Here is a 23,470-nt window from a genome sequence, read left to right as displayed (position 1 = left end):
GAGGCCAAGACAGGCGGATCACCTGAGGTCAGGAGTTCAAGACCAGCCTGACCAACATGGAGAAACCTTGTCTCTACTAAAAATACAAAATTAGCTGGGTGTGGTGGCGCACGCCTATAATCTCAGCTACTTGGGAGACTGAGGCAGGAGAATCCCTTGAACCTGAGAGGTGGAGACTGCGGTGAGTCGAGATTGCGCCATTGTACTCCAGCCTGGGCAACAAGAGCGAAACTGTCTCAAAATAAATAAATAAATAAATAAAATGGTGTATTTGTATATAACTTATGCATATCTTCTTGTATATTTTAAATAATCTCTAGATTACTTATAATATCTAATACAATGTAAAATGCTCTCTAAATAATTTTACTGTATTGTTTTTGATTTGTGTTAATTTTACTGTTGTATAGATTTTCTTTCCCAAATATTTTTGAGCCATAGTTGGTTGAATCCATAGATGCAGAATACACAGATACAGAGGGCTAGCTTTATATCTATATCTATCTCTCAATGTAGAAACTTTCAGAGAATAGGAAATATGTTTTACTTCTTCTGTATCCCAAAAGTTCTAGGAACACATACAATGTTTAATATAGGTTTGACTTCTTTTGTCACCACTCACTGTGAGTCCAGAGTAATGCTATCAGCCTCATGTACACACACTTTTCCTCCCAGCCTTTTAAAAGCATGAGACACAGAAGACTATTAAATTTAAACCTAGAAAAAGCATGGTAAGTCCACGCGTGGAGGCTCACACCTATAATCCCAGCACTTTGGGAAGCCGAGGTGGGCAGATCACTTGAGGTCAGGAATTCAGACCAGCCTGGCCAATATGGTGAAACTCTGTCTCTACTAAAAATACAAAAATTAGCCAGGTGTGGTGGCAGGTGCCTGTAATCCCAGCTGCTTGGGAGGCTGAGGTAGGAGAATCACTTGAACCTGGGAAGCAGAGGTTGCAGTGAGCTGAGACTGCACCATTGCACTCCAGCCTGGGCATCACAGCGAGACTCCATGTCAAAAAAAATATATATATATAAAGCATGGTTAAAGTTTTGTTCCTAAAAAAATCTAGAACACACTAGAAAAGAAAATACAGCCAACTTTTACACCAAAAAAACACATAGACCTTTCTTTCTTTTTTTCTTGGAGACTGAATCTCACTCTGTCACCCAGGCCAGAGTGCAGTGGTGTGATCTTGGCTCACTGCAACCTCTACCTTCCAGGTTCAAGCGATTCTCCTGCCTCAGCCTCCTGAGTAGCTGGGATTACAGGTGCCTGCCACCACGCCAGGCTCATTTTTGTATTTTTAGTAGAGACAGGGTTTCACCACGTTGGCCAGGCTGGTCTTGAACTCCTGACCTCGTGATCTGCCTTTCTTGGCCTCCCAAAGTACTGGGATTACAGGCGTGAGCCACTGCACCTGGCCCAGAGAGTATCCTGGTATAACCACAGGCTATGGGGACATTCAATATTAACATTCTAAGTACAAAGTTAACAATTTGGAGCAAAATCATTAAATATCATAAATTTCTTAAGTATCTTGAAACTGAAAGTTATACAGAATCTGCCCAGTACTGATAAATAGATAAATAGAAAGTACCATTTCATCAAATGTAAAAAATGAGGTTGAGAAGTAAAGATTCCCGTCTATAGTCAACATAAGCAGTAGAATGAGGAACACCTAAATAGACACATTCCAATTTCCTGTCTTAAATCCAAATCTCCCACTTCACCTCCTATAAATACTTTATTGTCCAACACTAAGAAGAAAAGCTATAGAATCTTCTGTATGTGAAACTAATGAAGCAATAAATATCTATCCCTATTCTTTTTTTTTTTCCTTTTTGAGACCGAGTTTCAGTCTTGTTGTCCAGGCTGGAACGCAATGACACAGTCTTGGCTCACTGCAACAGCACAATCTTGGCTGACAGCAACCTCTGCCTCCCAGGTTCAAGCGATTCTCCTGCCTCGGCCTCCTGAGTAGTTGGGATTACAAGTGTGTGCCACTATGACCAGCTAATTTTTGTATTTTTAGTAGAGACGTGGCTTCACTATGTTGGCCAGGCTGGTCTCAAACTCCCGACCTCAGGTGATCTGCCTGCCTTGGCCTACCAAAGTGCTGGGATTACAGGCATGAGCCACCATACTTGGCCCCAATTCTAATTTGAATACATGTTGACATTAACATTCTCATTCAAGGAGTTTTTTATAAAAAGAAGGGAGCAGACAGGTTTGAATGCCTTGCTTGCGCTCTCCACCCCTCAGCTTTACCATCAGTAAGAACAGCATCTCTGACTGATGGTTGTCGGCATTATTCAAGTCACAGAGTGATCCTCTCTCAGTATCTGTAAACAGAAAGTGCTATAAATTACAAGTCTACAATGATGATAGTTGTAGTCATCGGAATATGTATATGTGCACCACTCTTCAATCACTCAGCTTTCTTGTGGCTTTCTGTGATATCTAAAGCAAGTCAGTTTTTCCTTATCCTCATAAAGATGCAGAATCAAACACAGTAACAAAAAGGGGTGGGTTGGTGATAATGCATATTAAGCATTTTTCTAATTAATACAAATTACAATAAATCCAAGGCTTAAAGAGTATGAATACATAAATCAGAGTAAACTATGACTATGTGTATATGTTTAAGATTGAAAGGTCAATGTGATAAAAAGACAGAGGGAAACCAAAGATGCTAATGACAAAGCTCCCTTGGATGTGCCGCACTGCCTCAGGGTAGCCATGGGAGGGTCACAGCAGCTGGTAACTCCTGACAATAGAGAAGGGGGGTGGTCTTAATCAGTATCTTACCCCTGTCCCCCATGGCTCTGGAGTTTATTAACTACAGGATTTGTCAGCTCACAACAGTTTTCAGAGGAAGAAATACAGAATGATGCAAATACCTTATTTAGATTCATGTTCTTTCCCATTATTATTAATTTTTACTTCTATTCACTGAAAAGAAGACGTGAAAATAATATATATCTTTTTCTGGGTTTATTGTTATTTCTCTGAAAAGGAAAGACATTTTGAGAAAGACTGTGAAAACTGTAATACCCTTCCTACAAGTTTTCTGATGTGTTTCATCTTTAATCTTATACCCAAGACATATCTGTCTTACTCTGTAATGCTTGTAAAGATTCCAGGCTTTCTACTTAGTACAGAGTTCACATAGAGAAGAACGTTTCATTAATGATAATTAAGGTTGAAGATTATATGAAATATTCAAGAGTAAACTAAAATACAATTTTTAAGCAGAGGACAGCACTGAAATAGGATCTCTGTATTTAGGTTTTGAAAAATCCAGTGGTCAAGTCTCTTTTCTGGGTGGGGAATGGGAAAACAAAAAGAAAAGGGGAAGGAAAGGAAAAGGAAACTAACCTATGTTGAAAGGTGACATGTCAGACTCAGTCTCAGATTTTAAGAAATCTTTTCAAGGTCACATAGAGCTATATAAGTGCTGAAGATGGAATTCTAATTTAAACAAAGCCTACTAGTTTCAAAACCCAGGGATCTCCTAGGATACGAAGGGAGGACATTTTCATCCACATCAACAGCACTTACTAAAGCTTGAAAAAATTTGCAGAAAGGATCTAACTTGAAGAATACTACTACTTGATTCAGTAAGGACAAACAGGAAAGAAGAAAAGAGAGAGAGAAGAAGAGAAAGGAGGAAGGAAGGAAGGAAGGAGGGAAGGAAGGAAGGAAATGGGAGAGGGGGGAGAGAGGGAGGGAGGGAGGGAGGGAGGGAGGGAGGAAGGAAGGAAGGAAGGAAGGAAGGAAGGAAGGAAGGAGGAAAGAGAAAGAAAGAAAAAGCAATATGGCAATTTCGTACATAAAAAACTGCTTTCACATACTTTTGATCCTCAGCATAAGCCCGGGCAGCAGAAAAACCGTTGAAGAGGAGACATGGTACAAGGTGTAGACTGTAGCTGATAGTCTTTCAGAGCTAAGATGGCAAGCAGATAATTCTAATTCTCTGGCAGGAGCATGTGAGTGATGGGACAGCGAGCGCATGAGTTCAGTGGAGGAAGAAATAAAAAGCACTAATCAAAACATCTCCTGTTTCTACCAACAAGGCAACACTTTCAAATATAAACACTACTAGAAAATAAACCTTTTAGTCATTCAGGTCTCAATTATATGAATAGATTCCTTTCCTTTGGAAACTACGAGGAAGGGTGAAAGTTTATTCTTTCAATCTTACAAGTATATTTAATGAGCATTCACTATGTACCAGGTACAGTTCTAGGTGCTAGAGAACTTCATTTTAGTGGGGAAAGATAGAGACAATAGATTAAAAAGACAAAATAAATTAGTAAAATATATTTGGTATGTGGTGATTAATATTATGAAGAAAAACAAAACTGAAGGAAGACAGGTGCTTGGCCTTACTAAGGCCTCACTGAGAACACAGAATAGAAGTAGAGACCTGAAGGAAGTGAGGAAACAAGCCATGAAGATATCTGGAGAAAAAAGCTGCCAACAGAGGGAACAGCACGTTCAAAGGTCCTGCGGCAAAACTCTATTCCTTGTGTGTTCAGGAACAGCAAAGCATGTCCTGGAGTGAAGAAAACAAGGAAGAGAGTGGAGTAGGACAGTGTAAGAGAAGACAGCGTACCTGATAATGTGGGGTCTTGTAGGCTCATGTAGCAACTGTGACTTTTATTTTGTTTATTTTGTTTTTTTGAGACTGAGTTTTGCTTTTGTCGCCCAGGCTGGAGTGGAATGGTGCAATCTCGGCTCACTGCAACCTCCACCTCCCAGGTTCAAGCGATTCTCCTGCCTCAGTCTCCCAAGTAGCTGGGATTACAGGTGCATGCCACCACTCCCGGCTAATTTTTTTTTTTTGTATTTTTAGTAGAAACGGGGTTTCACCATGTTGGTCAGACTGGTGTCGAACTCCTGACCTCCAGTGATGCGCCTGTCTCAGCCTCCCAGAGTGCTGGGATTACAAGTGTGAGCCACTACGCCCAGCCTGTTTTGTTTTGTTTTGTTTTTGAGACAGTCTCGCTCTGCTGCCTAGGCTGGAAGGCAGTGACACAATCTCTGTTCACTGCAACCTCTGCCTCCTGGGCTCAAGCGATTCTCCTGCCTCAGTCTTCCAAGTAGCTGGGATTACAGGCACCCACGACCACGCCCATCTAATTTTTGTATTTTTAGTACGGATGGGGTTTCATCACGTTGGCCAGGCTGGTTTCGAACTCCTGACCTCAAATGATCCGCTGCCTCAGTCTCCCAAAGTGCTGGGATTATAGGTGTGAGCTATTGTGCTTGGCCGCAACTGTGACTTTTAATTTGGGCTTCAATTTTAACAGCTCATTGCAGCCTCAAACTCCTGGGCTCAAGGGATCCTCTCTCTTCAACCTCCTGAGTAGCTGGTACTATAGGCACATGCTACTGTGACATGTTCTGGAAATATTCTGAAGGTGAGAACTAACAGGACTTGCTGGCAGATTAGATGAGGGATATGACAGAATGATGGCCCAAGTAAGACATTGGAATTACTATCTAGCAAACTCCTGAAGACTGCAGAAGATAGGGGATTGTAGAGACTAGCTCAGGAGTATGGCCTTGTTTATGTTAAGTTTCAGATTCCTATTAAACATTCAAGTAAAAGTGTCAAATAGGCTGCTGAATTTATGAAGCTGGAGTTCAAGGGAGAAGTCCGAGCTGGATATATAGATTTGGGAGTGTTCAGCATAGAAATGGTTTAAAGGCCTTGAGACTTGATTGAGATCACCAAATTTGAGCAAGTGTATATAGAGAAGAAAAGAGGGTCACAGATGAAGGCCAGGGCACTTACAGTTTTAGAGGTCTCGGGAGAAGGAGGAACTGGCAAAACAGACTATGTAGGAACAGCCAGTGGGGTAGGAGGAAACCAGGGAAGACTGGTGTCCTGGAAGTCAGGTAAATGACATCTTTCAAGGAGCAGGGTGTTAACAACTGAATCCTGTGCTGCTGCTAAGTGAAGCAGGACAAGGACGCGGAACAGACTACTGGGCTCAGCACTGTAATAATAATTGGTGACCTTGACAAGGGCAGTGTAAAGGCGTAAGATGAGGGGAGGCCTGTTTGAAATAGGTTTCAGAGAGAACATGACAATTTCTGGACAACTTTCTTTTTCAAACATTCTTAGATAAGCTTTTTAAATTCTTCCATCAAGTCCCTTACAAATTGTAAAAAGCAAGCAACATTAATATTAATTAAATGTTTAGTGTATATTATAGTAACATATTACTTTTAGGTAGGTCAAATTTATGGCATAACAGACATATTTTAATGTGTTGAACGTCTACTTTATAGTGCATTAGGGCCTTCTGTACCACAATACTAATTAAAGATTTATGGATATTTTATAAAACTTTTAAGGCACAGATAATGAGCAATAGTAGATATAACATTGGTCAGGGAGCCAGGAGATCTGGGTTTTCTAATACAGCATTGGTCAAATCTAGAATTTTTTTGATATTGAGTACTAAGTTAGCAAAGTAATTTGCACTTATTTTTTCCTCTAGGAAAACATAATCCATTTTATCATATGCTTCCCAGAAACACCCTGTGGAGAAATGGAGAAGCTGGCCATAAACAGAATCACAACCTCGAGGGTAAATTCCATAGAACTTAGAGCCAACACTAAGGTAAAAGAGAAACCTTCTAATGAGCACAGAAACACTGGATGACCCAATTCCAGGCCTAAAGTGTTATGGGGCTGCTGGCCAAGGTAGCCTGTGACCCCAAAAGGGTCACGTTAGAGGTCCTGCTTCTAGGTGAATGGGTAAGAATGTGTTCTCTTGGGTGGCAGTAGATCCTCTGGAGGGACCTAGCCCCTCCCCACTTGTTTGCTGATTCCTACAATTTTGTGGGTCGGGAGATGGCTGCAGGAGGCTTATGAATACAGAATCCTATACGAGATGCTATAGAGAGTTACAGAGAAGAAAACTTATCACCTTGTCCTGGGAGAATTTTTTGTTTTACAGACGGGGTCTTGCTCTGTCACCTGAGCTGGACAACACGAGCCAATCATGGCTCACCGCAGCCTTGAACATCTGGGTACTAGAGATCCTCCCACCTCAGCTTCAGGAGTAGCTAGGACTACAGGCACATGCTAATGCCTGGCTCGTTAAAAAAAAAAATTTTTTTCATAGAAACGGATCTCACTTTGTTGCTCAGGCTGGTCTTAAACTCCTGGTCTCAAGTGATCCTCCCACCTTGGTCTCCAAAAGCATTGGGATTAAAGGTATGAGCCACCACACCCGGCCTCTGGGAGATATTAAGAAAGCAATAATAGTTGGCATTTATTGAGCTTTTACTGTGTGCCAGATACTATTCTAAGTGCTTTACACATATTACCTCATTATTCCTGACAACAACCTATGAAGGAGATGTTATCAATAGTCCAATTTTACATATGGCACAAACAAAAGTTAAAGTCATATAGTTATACCTAAAGGTAAACAACAAGATAGTACAGAGCTGAGAGATAACCCAGTCTGGTTCTACAGCCCTCTTTTATGCATGAAGCCTTCCTCTGAAAATTCCTGAGACGGTACAAGTTCCTATTTAAAGGGACCAGACAAAACCATAGCAAGAGAGAATAGCTTCCCAGTACCTGAATGCGTAGAAATACATACACAAAATCACAGTGTCTTCATGATGCTGATGTTGGTGAGATGGTTTTTGTTAGACTCCATCGCTATATTGTGGGGACTACGTTTAGTCTGTGAACTCATATAACAGAGTCTTGGCAGGGTGTAGTGGCTCACACCTGTAATCCCTACACTTTGGGAGGCCAAGGCAGGCAGATCACTAGGTCAGGAGTTCATGCCAGCCTGGCCAACAGAGTGAAACCCCATCTCTACTAAAAATGCAAAAATTAGCCGGGCATGGTGGTGCATGCCTGTGGTCCCAGCTACATGGGAAGCTGAGGCAGGAGAATTGCTTGAACCTAGGAGGCAGAGGTTGCAATGAGCTGAAATCCCACCACTATACTCTAGCCTGGGCAACAGAGTGAGGCGCCATCTCAGAAAAACAAAAAAACCAAAAAAACCATTGAGTCTTACTATATATATTTAAAATAAAAACTGAAGTAGTAAGTACATGAAGAGGAAGAATACACCCAATGATGTTAATATGATGCCCCCAGAAGCTTCAGCCAGTCCACATTGTTCAACAACAAATGTCTCTCCTGTGAAGAAGGAAAGTTGGAAGTCATATAGAACAGTCTCATTTGTGCTGCTTTTTTTTTTTTGATGGAGTTTCACTCTTGTTGCCCAGGCTGGAGTGCAACAGCGCCATCTCAGCTCACTGCAACCTCTGCCTCCCGGGTTCAAGCGATTCTCTTTCCTCACCTTCCCGAGTAACTGGGATTATAGGCATGCACCACCATGCTCAGCTAATTTTGTATTTTTAGTAGAGACAGGGTTTCTCCACGTTGGTCAGGCTAGTCTCAAACTCCCAACCTCAGGTGATCCGCCCACCTCGGCCTCCCAAAGTGCCAGGTGTGAGCCACTGTGCCTGGCTTGTTTTTTTTGTTTTGTTTTGTTTTTTGAGACAGAGTTTTGCTCTTGTTGCCCAGGCTGGAAGGCAATGGCACAATCTCGGCTCACACAACCTCCGCTTCCAGGGTTCAAGTGATTCTCCTGCCTCAGCCTCCAGAGCAGCCGGGGTTACAGGTGCATGCCACCACGCCTGGCTAATTTTGTATTTTTAGTAGAGATGGGGTTTCTCCATGTTGGTCAGGCTGGTCTTGAACTCCTGACCTCAGGTGATCCGCTCACCTTGGCCTCCCAAAGTGCTGGGATTATAGGCGTGAGCCACCGAGCCCAGCCCATTTGTGCTCTTAAACATAAAAGGATCAAGGATTAAAAAAAAAATTGTAAGAAACTTAAGCTAGACAGAATCATCTTAATTTCTGCTGTGTTTGTGAAGCAAATATTGACTTAGCAGGCAAATGAGTTGTGGTGGTATGACTTTGTAACACAATGGACCACATGAACAATTTAACAAACAAAACTGGAATTCTATACTAACTTTATCAGAGAAGAAGAAAAATTCAGGCTGCTGTGAGGGGAATCAACAGAGCCTGAAACCCTGACATTGACAGACAAATGTTCTTTGTAAACAGAAAAGCAAATATATAACACACTTAAAATTAGTTTAGAATGGTCCTGCTTCTAGGTAAAGGGGGTGAGAATATGTTTTCCCTGGATCAACTTTCCACACCTCACTGCCTAGAGATGTGTTACCACCTAACTGTTCACTTTTGTTTCTGTCATGTGTTTTCATGTTTATTTCACAATGCATACCCTGCCGCTGTTCTCACTCTACCCTTATTCTGGCATATCCACTCATATTTCCCAACTTCCCACTATACAGTGCTACCTCTTCCTCTCTCCTCCAACACAGCTTCTCCACCATTCTCTCTCATAGGAATTAGCAAGCATTCAGCTGCTCAAGCCAAAAATCAGGAAATTGGCCCTGAACACACTCTGTCTCTCTTTGTCTGTCTGTCTGTCTATCTGTCTGTCTCTCTCTCTCGCTCGCTCGCGCGTGCACCCGCTCTCATTTCCACCTCTTACCCACATGCACACATCCAATTAATTACCAAGTCCTAAACTGGCTTCCTTCTAAATCTCTCAAATCTATTTACATCTCCTGCCTCTATTGCTACCACCTTAGTTAGTCCCCTAGCTAGCACCTCTTCTCTCACCAAAATTACTCAGCATTCTCCTTACTGGTCTCCCCGATCCACTCCTAGTTCTCTCTCATCCACTCCACACCTCTGCCCAGAGGCATAATTCTTCAAAACAGAGTGGTTTTGAAAGACACAAATCTGCTTGTGTCATTCCCCTGCTTAATGTGGTTTCCTGCCTCTACCGGTTGCATCAATGTGACCTCATCTGCTCTTGCCTTTGGTCTCTGTGCTCTGTTCTTAACAGGCTTCTCCCAGTTCTTCACACGGGGTACCTGCTCACTAAGTGCCAGGCCTTCTTTGTCCGTACCTTTCGCCCTTCTTTGTCTATCTCAGCTCTAATGACAAAGAGCCAGCATTAACCATCTAGAAGAGGTTAAATCACCTGGCCATATGCCTCCATTGGACGTTTTGTGCTGTCCTTCAATGACTGTCTATTTCATGGGAACAAAAACTCTGAGAACAGGGATCAGTCATGTCTGTCTTACTCACTACGGTAAATACCTAGAGTCAGCATGGTGCCTGGCATGCCTGATAGATATTTTGTGAGCTTATTCCAGAATCATAAAAGAATCATATGGCTGGATGGAAATTTCTTGGTTACTTAGTCTAGCCCTTTGCTGATAGATACTTCAATCCTCCTCCTCTACAGAATTGGAGTCTTTCTTATAGCATACAGAATAATTAGTTAACAAATAGTAATAAAGAAAATGGTCTGCTATAAAAAAATGTAAAGTACCCTATAGCTTAGTGATTATGAGCTTGGACTCTGGAGCCAGACCACCTGAGTTAAAATCCTGACTTTTCTACTTACTAGTTATGTGATTTTGGGTTTCTTACTTAACCCCTCTGTGCTTCAAATTCCACATCTGTAAAATGGGGATAAAATGGTACCTTTTTCATAGGGCTGCCAAGAGGATTATATAGACTGTTATGTTGGTGTTAGCTACTATTATTATTACTTGGTTTTATATTATGTGTATGCCACAATTTACATGTTAAAAGAGCTTTATGGAAATGGGCTATCTTGTCAAATACAGTGCTAAAAAGTTACTTGCCCCCCATAGTAACTTTTCACTAACTAAAAGAAAATTCATTCATTTATTCATACATAATTAGACTCATTATTTCTACTTACTGATATCTACATCTAGTTCTCTTCCCTTTGGACACAAGGAAGACTGAATTTCCTATTCCTCTTTGGCTGGCTAGGGCCATGTAAATTGTGAGTAGGAGGGGGCGGGAGTCATGTCTGAGCTGGAATATTTAATTGCCAGAGTGAGATCCTCCAGAGCTCTTCTTCCCCTAGCTCTGTGATCATGGAAGCATGTATTGAGTCTCTATCAGCATGGGTCCCTGAGTAACTACAATGAGCAAAGACCCTACCAATTCTATGTTGCATGACTGAGAAATATGGCACTAAGATTTTAGAATTGTATGTAACTACCATATAACCTGGCCTATTCTGACTGATATAATAACATCTGCAGGTGATTACTTTCTTAATCCATAGGAGAGGAAACCTGGATAGGATTCTTTGGTCTTAACAATTTTTCCGTTGACTGCCCTCATACTTGACCAGAGTCAAGCTGAAGAGTTTAATAAAAGGCTGGAGAAAGTCAAAGTCTACCAGGAAGGGTACTCACCAACCAGTGGCTATCAAGGTAAGGTAAGATGTGTCAGCCTGAAAGAGAGTTAGTGTGATCCAGCAAAGTCTCCTCCAAGTCATACTGTCTAGTATTATCATTATTATTCTTAAGTATTACATATTCAAAGAATATGGGAGATTCTATCTGTTTATGAAAGACAATCCTAAAATAGACTTGTTAAAAAAAAACCTTATTTTGGGGTATCTGTCTCATCGCAGTTTTTTCATTAAATACAGACATGAATTGAAAAAGAAAAATGTCTAAATGACTACATATTGAAATAAAAAATGGCATCATCAGATATTAAAAATGAATATGTGGAATTTACAATTCCAGAAGACATTTGTATTGATACTGTTACCATACAATCTAGTAAGATGAGTATGGTGGGAGGGACAAAAGGCTACATGCTTATCTTTTGACTAATATAAGTTACTGAGAGGCTAAATATAGCCTATCGAGCCAAGTACTGCTGAAAAGGAAAAAAAATTAGAAAACTTATTTCTAGAAGCACACAATTTAGATGGTAGTTGAAAGAGTATATTAAATGTTTTTAATGCAATTTCTATGCCCCTAGACAGAGGCCTTGCTGATCCTCTGAGGAAAGTTCTCACTAAACCCAAGGGTAAAACATTAGAGCAAAATAATAAGTGAGACACGTGAGTAGTGAGAGCTCCAGTCACATGGCTCAGATAACTGAGGACTTGCCACTTTCTAGCAGAAGTATGTGGCCAGCTGAAGACACAGTACATTCAGTCAGTGTAAACCATCACAAGAGACTGATCACAGAAAGGCAGCCTTTTTAGATGCACCCTGTACTTCTGCCATGTAGCACAGGTAATCATAACTAAACAACTAGTTTTATAAGGATTTGTTGAGAGTCTGTCTCTAGCAGTGGAATGTGAGGTAGCTGTTCACTTTTGTTTCGGTCATGTGTTTTCACATTCATTTCGCGAGGCATGCCCTGCCCCTTTCTCTCTCTCCCCTTATTTCAGCATGTCCACTCGTATTTCCCGTTGTTTCATGGAACAATCCTACTCACCACTGACACTTCATTTATTGAGTGGTAACTCTATGTCAAGCATTGTTATAAACTTTTACATTTATGATTTCACCTAATCCTGGCAATAATTATGAGGCAGGGTCCAGCTTTAGCCATATTTTATAGACAGGGAAACTGAGGCTTAAACAAGTAGCTTACCTAAGGTTACAGAGTTGAACTTGAACCCGGTTTGTTGGACGTCAAAGCAAATGCTCACTATACTGCACTAAATAGTTAGGGAGAGTGAGATCAATCTCTCTAGCATGTACTGCAAAGTCCTAAAGTGAAAGCCTGCATAAAAATCTAGACAAATTAAACCAGGGCAGGCAAAATTCCTGTGCACATGGCTAATTAGAAAGTCTAAATGATCCTCAAAAACTCCCTGGTTTTAAAAAAATCAATAGTAATAATTCTTCAATGCACCATTCATATTTTTCTTCTTTAATAGCATTTTATAACTCATCAAACAATTGTCATTGCCTGGATTTTTGCCAAGAGTACTTGACCACAGTTTTTTATATCAAGATCTGTAAATGTTGACTAGTACTGAAGGAAAATGCTTCAGTAGGGTGAAGACTCAGAAAAATCCTGCTGGTTTGTCAACATGGAAACATACATGACCCATCAATTACAGATACAGAATTTAGGTCAGTATATATAGCAATTTGTTACAATTTGGCTGTCAATTTTGGGATGAGAAAAATGAGAAGAGGCTCAAGGGACTTTTCAATCACCTGATATAACAAGCAACAAACAAAAGACATAATTCAGCAAAGTCAAAAAGAACCTTAAACATTAGTAATATTTGGCAACTATGACTGAGTTCATGTTAAGCCCACTGACATTCGTATTCTAGAAGAAAACCACCAGTAGGAGAAGAAACAAGAGCTCTAACAGTCATCAACAAATTACCATGTTGCTAAAGAGCGAGAAAGTGGAAAAATCCAAGGATGTTACAGTATAGACTGTGCAATCATACTGAACTTTGACACAAAAGAGCTAATTACTAGACATCTTTTCTCAATAATTAAGATTACAAAGCAATAAAAAATATGGAGCTGCATGCCTCAGGAAAAAGAAAAAACCCTGTATCTCTTCCTTCTTTTGCCCTATTCACCAGCCTCTTTATTGGAAGAAGGCTGTACAATATAGTTTATTATGTCAGAAAAACATCCCATCTTGACACGATTGATATTTAAGCTTTTCCAGGTGAAATTAAGGAAGCTGGTGGGATACAAAAAGTAAATTAAAGTTTTAGTCACAGGATGAGTGACGACTGAAGGAAGATACGTGAACATTCTTTAGTCCTTGTTCAATAGCTTTAAAATGGACCTCTGGACCTATATTCACGTAACTCTCCAAAAGGTAGTTTATGATTTAAATTCAGCTTGTTCAGTTGCAGCTCTGGTTAACTGCAGAGCTCAAGCTTTGTTACAGTAATCAGGGTGTGTCAAGGGTCACACGGGAGGAACCAAAGGGATGGAAATGGCAAACTTTGCTTCATTCCCATCCAAAGCCCCTCTTCTGCAACCAAAGTTCTCCAGAATAGTGCATCATTTTGTCCCACTTGAAAGCACCTAGAATGAGGGGAAAGCACAGATAACCTCTCTAACCTGACACATGCAAAATCCTTATCAAATGAGAAAAGGGGGGGGGAAGAGAAGGAGAAGGGAGAAAGAATACAATGTAAGAGGGAAGATGAAGGTGGTAGATAAATATTTTTATAAGCCAACATACAGAGTAAAGTTAAATGTGGAAGGAAAAAGGACAAAGACAGTATTCTAGCTCATTATATTCCATTCTAAAATTTAGTACCTGACAACTACCAAGCACACTAAAGGCCAGTTTCTATCCCATTCTTTTTTTTGCAGGCATATAAACTTTTCTTTTTTTGGAGACAGAGTCTTGTTCTGTCTCTGTACAACAGGCTGGAGTGCAGTGGTGCGATCTTAGCTCACTGCAACCTCTGCCTCTTGGGTTCGAGCGATTCTCACGCGGCAGCCTCCTGAGTAGCTGGGATTATAGGTGTGCACCATCATGCTCTGCTAATTTTTGTATTTTTAGTAGAGACAGGGTTTCGCCATGTTGGCCAGGCTGGTCTCGAACTCCTGGCCTCAAGTGATCCACCAGCCTTGGCCTCCCAAAGTGCTGGGATTACAGGCATGAGCCACCACACCCGGTCCTTTTTGGCGGCATATAATCTCTTAATAAAGATTATTTCATTTAGCCCCTTGTCCCCAGATTTCCATTACAGTATTTATGAGGACCATATGAGAAAATAATTGATATAACCACATGGCCCATCTGGGCACTATTCACTTACAACTCAGAGACCATCCAGTAATAGTGTTCACTTCTGGGTGCTACACTTTACAAAGGTCATAAAAAAAAACTGGAATATACTCAAGAGGCAAATGTTGAGGACAGGAAAAGAACTCAAAACCAAAACAAGTGAGGACCCGAATATGTTCACTTGGAGAAAAGAGGAGAAAAGAGGCCCTCCAACACTTGAAGGGCTCTCATAAAAGAATAACCTGGTTACTGTTTTCTGTATCCTCAAGGGTGGGAGAGCTAAAATCACAGGTAGAAGAGAAAGACAAGTTTCAGCTCAATAAAAGGAAAAAGCTTTCTAAGCAGGAAGTCTACTCAAAGAAAGAATAGGATGCCTCAAAAGACAGATTCTCACCTAGAATAGCCAAAGCAATCTTGAGCAAAAAAAACAACACTGGAGGCATCACACTACCTGACTTCAAAATATACTACAAAGCTACAGTAACCAAAACAGCATGATACTGGCATAAAAATAGACACATAGACCAGTGGAACAGAATAGAGACCCCAGAAATAAATCCACGCATTTACAGCCAACAAATTTTTGACTAAAGTGGCAAGAATATATATTGGGGAAAGGGCAGTCTCTTTAAAAAAAAATGATGCTGAGAAAACTAGATATCCACACACAGAACAATGAAATTAGACCCTTATTTCTCACCACATATAAAAATAAACTCAGCTGGATGCAGTAGCTTATGCATGTAATCACAACACTTTGAGAGGACAAGGTGGGAGGATCGCTTGAGCCTAGGAGTTTGAGACCAGCCTGGGCAACATAGTGAGACCTTGTCTCTATTTTTTTAAAAAAGAAAAAAACAGACAAAGATCAACTCAAAATGGATTGAAGATTTAAATGTAGGACCTGAAATGATAAAACTACTAGAAGAAAACATAAGGGCAAAGCTCCATGACATCAGTCTGGGCAATGATTTTCTAGATATGACCTCAAAACCACAGCCGACAAAGGTAAATAAATATAGACAAATGGGACTGCATCAAACTAAAAAGCTCCTTCTCCACTCCTGTGTTCATTCCAGCACTATTCATAATAGCCAAGATATGGAATTAACCTAAGCGTCCATCAACAAATGAATGGATAAAAAATGTGATATATCTATACATATATATGTAGACATATATATATATAGACATATATATGTAGACATATATATATATAGACATATATATATAGACATATATATATAGACATATATATAGATAGATAGATAGATATAGACATATATATATAGATAGATAGATAGATATAGACATAGATAGATAGATAGATAGATAGATAGATAGATAAATAAATGGAATAGTATTCACCCATAAAAAGAAGGAAATCCTAGTATTTGGATGAGTCTGAAGGACATTATGTTAAGTGAAATAAGCCAGGCAAAAAGACAAATACTGCAGGATCTCACTCATGTGGAATCTAAAAAAGTGATCTTATAGAAGTATGGAGTAAAATGGTGACTACCAGAGGCTGGGGTGTTTAGCAGGGAAGAGGAGATGGGGAAATGTTGATCAAAGAATACATATTTACAGTTAGACAAACAGAAAAAGGTCAAGAGATCTACTGCATAGCATAACTACAGTTAATGATGATTTATGGCATTCTTGAAAAATGTCGAGAGAGTGGATGTCATGTGTTCTCACCACAAAAATGATAACTATGTAAGATAATGCATTAGTTAGCTCGATTTACTATTCCATTAGGTATAATACTTCAAAATATCATGCTGTGCATGATAAATACACACAATTTTATGGGTCAACCAAAAATAAATAAAAAAAGACGATGATGACAAAGTGCAGAGGTGCTTAGAGAGAGGTTTAAGTACTAACTGAATGTCTGGGATCAGGTTAGTGCTTCTCTAAGTATCGTTTAAGGACAAACTAAATTAGAACCGCTGGCTTAGAAGTTCAGAAAATAATGCAAGTTCCGGAATCACTCTCTGGGTTCTGTGACTCAGAAGGGGACAATACTTGAGAATGTGCATTTTAACAAGTTTGCCAGGTGATTCTAACGTACACCCAAGATTAATAACTAGACTAGTTGACCTTTGAAGCTTCATCTATCACTTATCCTCTAATATCACTAAGCTGTCCAATAGTTTCTCTGCTTTGATCATTTTATTTGTGGCTTCTGGGAGAAACTTACCCTAACTCAGGTTTCACTAACTTCTTCTCTGTCTATTGAAAGTCTACCCACTCCTTCAAGATGAGCTAAAATGAATAAGTGATTCTTTTCTGCTTTTCCAATCACATATGATCCCCGATGACTCTAAACCTGTGTATCACTACTTTGTACTACATCAACGGAACTTCTTACTGCACAATGAAGTTAATAATACTCACCCATCACTATAAATACTTTGAGGGAAGGATCTCTGTCTCATTCCCCATTTTATTGTCATTGCCTAGCCACATACTTTGTTATAAACATAACTTGACAAATATTTGCTCAATGAATAAATGTCTTGTAGATATTTTGTTCTTACTAAAGTGTAAGTTATTTGAAGACAGGTGCTCATCTCTATCACTGTGGTCCTAGCACAGTGCATAGATAGACAAGAAGGTCTGATAAACCTTGACTTAAACTAACTGATGAGTAACTGACATTTTCTTTTGGGGTTCTCAGGTAATAAACAGTTTTTACAAACAGTTGTCTCAGATAGTACCCACTATTACCTCTTATAACTCCCACTAGCCTTAAATGCGTACCTTAATACTGTTTGAAAATGGCAAACACTGTTGCAGAAGAGAGGCAAAAGAGTAAAGACTCCTTTCTATAGAACAAGGATGGTGGTGACCACATATGAAGACAATGATAGGGCCCAAGTGCCATGTTTACTCTACTACTGGTATTTGTTGCCAAGTCTTGATTCATCCTTGATAATTTATTTTCTATCCACCTTTTTCATTCTCATCTGACACTGACTGTTCTATGACCTGCACTCTGGAAAGTCACCATCAAGTTTCTAATAATCAAAACCAGTGGTCATTGATCCTTGGGCTTGCAAAGAAGTTTTAGTTCACGTACCTGAAAAATATTGCCTGTAGTGTCCTTGAGGAGAGAAGACCTAGATGTATTTTACAATGTACGTATCTTAAGAACTAAAAATTTAAAAAGTCTTCATTCTTTCAAAACCTTAAAAAGTCCTCAGCCCTTCCAATGTAGAAGGGCTCTTTTACCTTATGCTTTTAATTGGAACCATTCTATCCGGTTCCATCCTCTACTCTCTGTTCCCTTACTCCATTTTGTCCTTACAGATAACAATAACAGGAACAATACTTCCACTAATAATAACTATCATTAATTGATATCACTAAACTACGTATTTTACAAACTGGTTAATTTTTTATAAGACTATCGTATTATTCTCCCTATTTTCTTTTCTTTTTTTTTTTTTTTTTTAAAGAGAAAGAGAAAGAGAGAATAGGAAGGAGGAAAAAGGAAGAGAAAGAGAGAGAGAGAATGGGGAGGAGGGAGAAGGAAAAGAAAGAGGGAGAGAGAATGGGAGCATTGCTTTCTTGCCCAGGCTAGAATGCAATTTAGTAATGGGCATCGAAAACCTCTTCCATACCGACAATTATACCCAACGATGTAGTCAGGAAGGAATAAGGGAAGAAGATAACAAACAAACAGCCAACCAATATTCAATTCAAACCCATGAAATGCCATGCGATTACCGAGGAGTGATCCACCTCCAATTATATAGTCACCCTTGGAATAGGTGTGAGGTGGTAATGTATGTTTTGTGTATTTGAAGTGGAGAGTTCTATAAATGTTTATTAAGTTTATTTGTTCCGGGTCTGAGTTCAAGTTCTGAATATCCTTGTTAATTTTCCATCTCGTTGATCTATAGAATCGTTAGCTCTTCTTGTTGCATTGATCCTTTTGCCATTATGTAATGTCATTCCTCGCCTCTTTTGATCTTTGTTGCTTTAAAGTCTACTTTATCAGAGGCGAGAATTGCATCTCCTGCTTTTTGTTTATTAGTTTATTTTTACTCTCTGTTTGATTGGTAAATCTTCCTCCTTCCCTCTGAGTCTTTGTGTATTGTTGCATGTAAGATGGGCCCAGATGCAGCATACCGATGGGTTTTGGCTTTTTATCCAATTAAAATATATATAAGTTTAATACCGGTGTTTGATGCTAGCTGGCTGTTTTGCCCATTAGTTGATGTAAATTTTTTATTGTGTTAAAGTTCTTTGCTTTTTTATATACTTTTGGAAAGACTGATATTGGTTGTTCCTTTATATGTATAGTGCTTCTTTCAGAAGCTCTTGTAAAGCAGGCCTGGTGGTGGTGAACTCTCTAAGTACTTGTTTGTTCACAAAAGATTTAATTTTTCCTTCGCTCATAAAGCTTAGTTTGGCTGGATAGGAAATTCTGGGTTGAAAGTTCTTTTCTTTAAGGATGTTAAATATTGGTCCCCACTCTTTTCTGGCTTGTAGGGTTTCTGCTGAGAGATCTGCTGTAAGTCTGATAGGTTTCCCTTTATGGGTAACCTGACCTTTCTCTCTGGCTGCCCTTAGTATTTTCTCCTTCATTTCAACCCTAATAAATCTGGCGATTATGTGCCTTGGGGTTGGTCTTCTTGAGGAATATCTTTGTGGTGTTCTCTGTATTACCTGGAGTTGAATATTACCCTGCCTTGCCAGGTTGGGAAAATTTTCCTGAATGATATCCTGAAGAGTATTTTCCAACTTGGATTCATCCTCTTCATCACATTCAGGTACACCTATCAAACGTAAATTAGGTCTTTTCACATAGTCCCATATTTCCTGGAGACTTTGCTCATTCCTTTTCATCCTTTTTTCTGCATTCTTGTCTTCTCGTTTCATTTCACTGAGCTGGTCCTCGACTTCTGATATCCTTCCTTCTGCTTGATCAATTCGACTGTTTAAACTTGTGCATGCTTCGCGAAGTTCTCGTGTTGTGTTTTTCAGCTCCATCAATTCACTTATATTCTTCTCTAAATTGTCCATTCTCGTTAACATTTCGTCAAACCTTTTTTCAAGGTTCTTAGTTTCTTTGCATTGGGTTAGAACAAGTTCTTTTAATTCACAGAAGTTTCTTATCACCCACGTTTTGAAACCTGCTGCTGTTATTGGAACACACGTGTAATCTATTAAGCCTTGTTCCGTTACTGATGAGGAATTGCAATCCCCTGTAGAGGGAGAGGCATTCTGATTTTGAGTATTCTCTACCTTTTTACGCTGGTTTCTTCCCTTCATTATATATTTGTCCGTCTGTCGTCTTTATAATTACCGGCTTTCTAACTGGGTCTCTGACGTCCAACTTGTTGATTCCCTGCGCCGAGATCTGAGCAATCCACTGAGCCGGCCAAAACAGCGGTGTTAAGATTGATGGTGCTTTTCTGCCCGGGAATCTCCGGACTCTGCACCAAGAACTGGCGTGCTAAGGCACCAGCAAAACCGCCACGCCAGCCACAAGAGTCGCCCTGGCGACCCGTGGGGCTCCTCCACTGGGAATCTCCTGGTCCGTGAACAACTAATATTCGTCTGAAAGTGTGGCGTCCTCTCGTTCTTTGTGCTTTCACTGGGAGGTACGTGCCCGAGCTGCTAATCATCAGCCATCTTGGATCTCTCTCTATTCTCCCTATTTTCAAATGAGGATTCTTATGACCCCAAAAGGTCAGGTAACTCAGTCCCCAAAAGTACACCTTTACTAAGGGATTAATCTGGGATTCCAACCCATATCTATTTAGTTCCAAAGCCAATACAGTATACCACTATACTATGCTGTCTCTTAATAACATTAATAACTTTAATTACTATTGTAATCATTTTGAAACTTTGAAATTGCTAAGTTTAACAAAAGCCATGTTTTAGTAAGATAAATCTAGTGGTGATGTTCAAGATGGATCGGAAGGAAATTAACTGGAGGTTGGAAAACCAATTAAAGATGTAATAATTTAGGCATGAGTCCATAATGGTCTACACTAGGATGCTGGCAATGAGAATGGAAAAAAAAAAAGATGGATATAGGAGAAATTATGAGAGATGAATCAAAAGAACTTGGCAACTGCTTAAACACATGAAGAGAGGAAAGGAATCAAAGCTGATTTAAATTATAAGTCTGTGTGACTAAGAAACAAAAGGAGTGCCATGAAGTGAAATCAGTAAAACAAGGATAAGATCAGAGTTTATGGGGGAGAAAAGTGATAAATTTCTTATTACTATTATTGAAAGTAAAACAATGATATGACTTAGATGTAGGAAGGTGATCCCTTTACAATACATCTATCTTTAAAATAAGAGTAAAAACACTGTTCTGCCTTTTCCTTAATATGATGCTGAAAGTGAGGAAAAGGATACCAATTCACCTAAGAACACAGATCTCTGACTGGAGCAAATACTACTGTTTTCCTTGTATGCAGTCCCTTTCTCTTCCTAACTTGTAAAAAGTGCAATGCCTGCAAATTCCAACACCATTCATTCAAAAGAGATAGCTAATAGGTCTCATCTGTTTAGCTAGAAAGCGTGTAACAGGTCCTTCATAAGAAGACCACAGACAATAGTTTGAGTGAAAATTTATGCAAAGTAACAGATTAGTAATAGTTTTACACCAGCAGGGCTTCATGTCTCATTATTTTATACAGACCACTAATAGAGTTTAGTATTAGAATTTGAAAAGGAACAGAAAATAGAAAGCTCTCCCCGTAGAATTTATCGTCATCTTTCAGCTATTATGGGTTTCATTATGGATTTCTATTCTAAGGCATTATTCTTTGTTTTATTTTCAAAATGTGGCTCATACTTTTAAAAAGGCTTTCTGGGAAACCTCTATATTTGCATGAATTCAAATGAAGCTCTGTTCTCTGTTGTCATCATTCTGCTTAGCAGCTTGTTACATATTTTATAGGGTTAGGAAGTGATTAACAATGGACTCCTCTACGGCATTCCATAAAACAACAAAATCACCAGTAAGGCTCAGCAAAGTAAACATCCAGAGTGCTTTTAAGTATTTGGTTTTATCGTTTTTAAATGACAAGTTTAAAAAAAAAATGCTATGATGTAGTTGAGGATGTAGCTACGGCAACACCCCTCTGACCGAGGACAGGCTGATGACTGGATAGATTCTATGGGAAGAATGCCCCTTAGTTACTTAGCTCTTCAACATTCTCTTATGATATCCACTGGAACATCAAATGTCCCTCTGCATATCATCCCAAATGGAGAGAGAAGATGATAGAAGGAATTAAAGTGCTACAACTGCCGGCCAGGCGCGGTGGCTCAGGCCTATAATCCCAGCACTTTGGGAGGTCGAGGCGGGTGGATCATGAGGTCGAGAGATCGAGACCATCCTGGTCAACATGGTGAAATCCCGTCTCTACTAAAAATACAAAAATTAGCTGGGCATGGTGGTGCGCGCCTGTAGTCCCAGCTACTCGGGAGGCTGAGGTAGGAGAATTGCTTGAACCCAGGAGGCGGAGGTTGCGGTGAGCTGAGCCGAGATCGCCTTATTGCACTCCAGCCTGGGTAACAAGAGTGAAACTCCGTCTCAAAAAACAAACAAACAAACAAACAAAAAAATGGAATAAGTTTCAAATAGTGCAAGAATGTTGAAGAAACATTCCAAATCCAAACTTGTATTCTATATATTCAAGAAATAGAGCCATATACACCAGGTCATGCATCAGGACAAAAGTGGTTCCTTTTTGTTGAGGGAGATAATAGAAAAATAAATGCTAGGAAGTTTTTCAAAGGAGATCAAAAGGTGCAGTGATTAATGACTCTGATGTACTTCAAAATGAAAATTCTTCAAGCAAGTAGGTCTGGGTTTTAAGTAATTAACCTAACACTTGAACAATGGATTGTCACAAAATATAATGAAGTATAAAACACTGTTTTATAAATGTTAACTCAATGTTTATGTCCTCTAGTGGACACAGATATTTTATTGATTGCATATGAGGACAAATTCTTAAAAAACGGGAGAAATATTTTATTATATACCTTAATAGTTGAATTATTTTTAAGGCTAAAGAGCTTAAAGTTTACATATGGAATGCTGAATCATAAAGCACAGAAAATTGTCCCACTCTTAAGAAAATTCACCTTTAAAGACATCTTTTGCTCTCTCCAGTTCCTGCCTCCAAGATGACAAAGAAAAGAAGTAAAATGGTCGTGCCAAAAAGGGCGGTGCCCACGTGCAGCCTATTCGCTGCATGAACTGTGCCTGATGCGTGCCCAAGGACAAGGTCATTAAGAAATTCGTCATTCGAAACATAGTGGAGGCCAAAGCAGTCAGGAACATTTCTGAAGCGAGCGTCTTTGATGCCTATGCACTTCCCAAGTTGTAAGTGAAGCTACATTACTGTGTGAGTTGTGCAATTCACAGCAAAGTCGTCAGGAATCGATTTCGTGAAGCCCGCAAGGACCAAACATCCCAACCCCAAATTGGACCTGCAGGTGCTGCCCCACGAGCCCCACCAAAACCCATGTAAGGAGCTGAGTCCTTGAAAGACTGAAGATGGACTATTACCTAGAGAAAAATAAAATGGAAATTGTACTTAAAAAAAAAAATAAATATATATATTCACAGTGGTTTTTAAGAAGTATCATTACCATAATTAAATATATTATATGTGGTGGCTCATGCCTGTAATCCTAGCACTTAGGAGGAGGACACATGAGGCTCGCTTGAGGCCACAAGTTCGAGACCAGCCCGGGCAAAACAGCAAAACCTCATCTCTACAAAAAATTTTAAAAACT

The 23,470-nt window shown here is 39.6% G+C and overlaps 1 protein-coding gene and 1 pseudogene across 1 annotated transcript in view; one reads left to right on the top strand and one right to left on the bottom strand.

Moving 5' to 3' along the window:
- Positions 1 to 23,470, bottom strand: part of BTBD9 (BTB domain containing 9) — a 476,557-nt gene that overhangs the window by 267,154 nt on the left and 185,933 nt on the right. The window lies entirely within an intron of this gene.
- LOC105725304 (small ribosomal subunit protein eS26-like) lies at positions 6,570 to 23,202 on the top strand (annotated as a pseudogene).

Source organism: Aotus nancymaae, unplaced genomic scaffold (genome assembly GCF_030222135.1).
Source record: "Aotus nancymaae isolate 86718 unplaced genomic scaffold, 86718_ANA_hifiasm-v0.15.2.pri h1tg000040l, whole genome shotgun sequence".
NCBI lineage: Eukaryota > Metazoa > Chordata > Mammalia > Primates > Aotidae > Aotus > Aotus nancymaae.
Note: the sequence above shows the minus strand (reverse complement) of the source record. Positions and strands in the feature narration are given on the sequence as shown.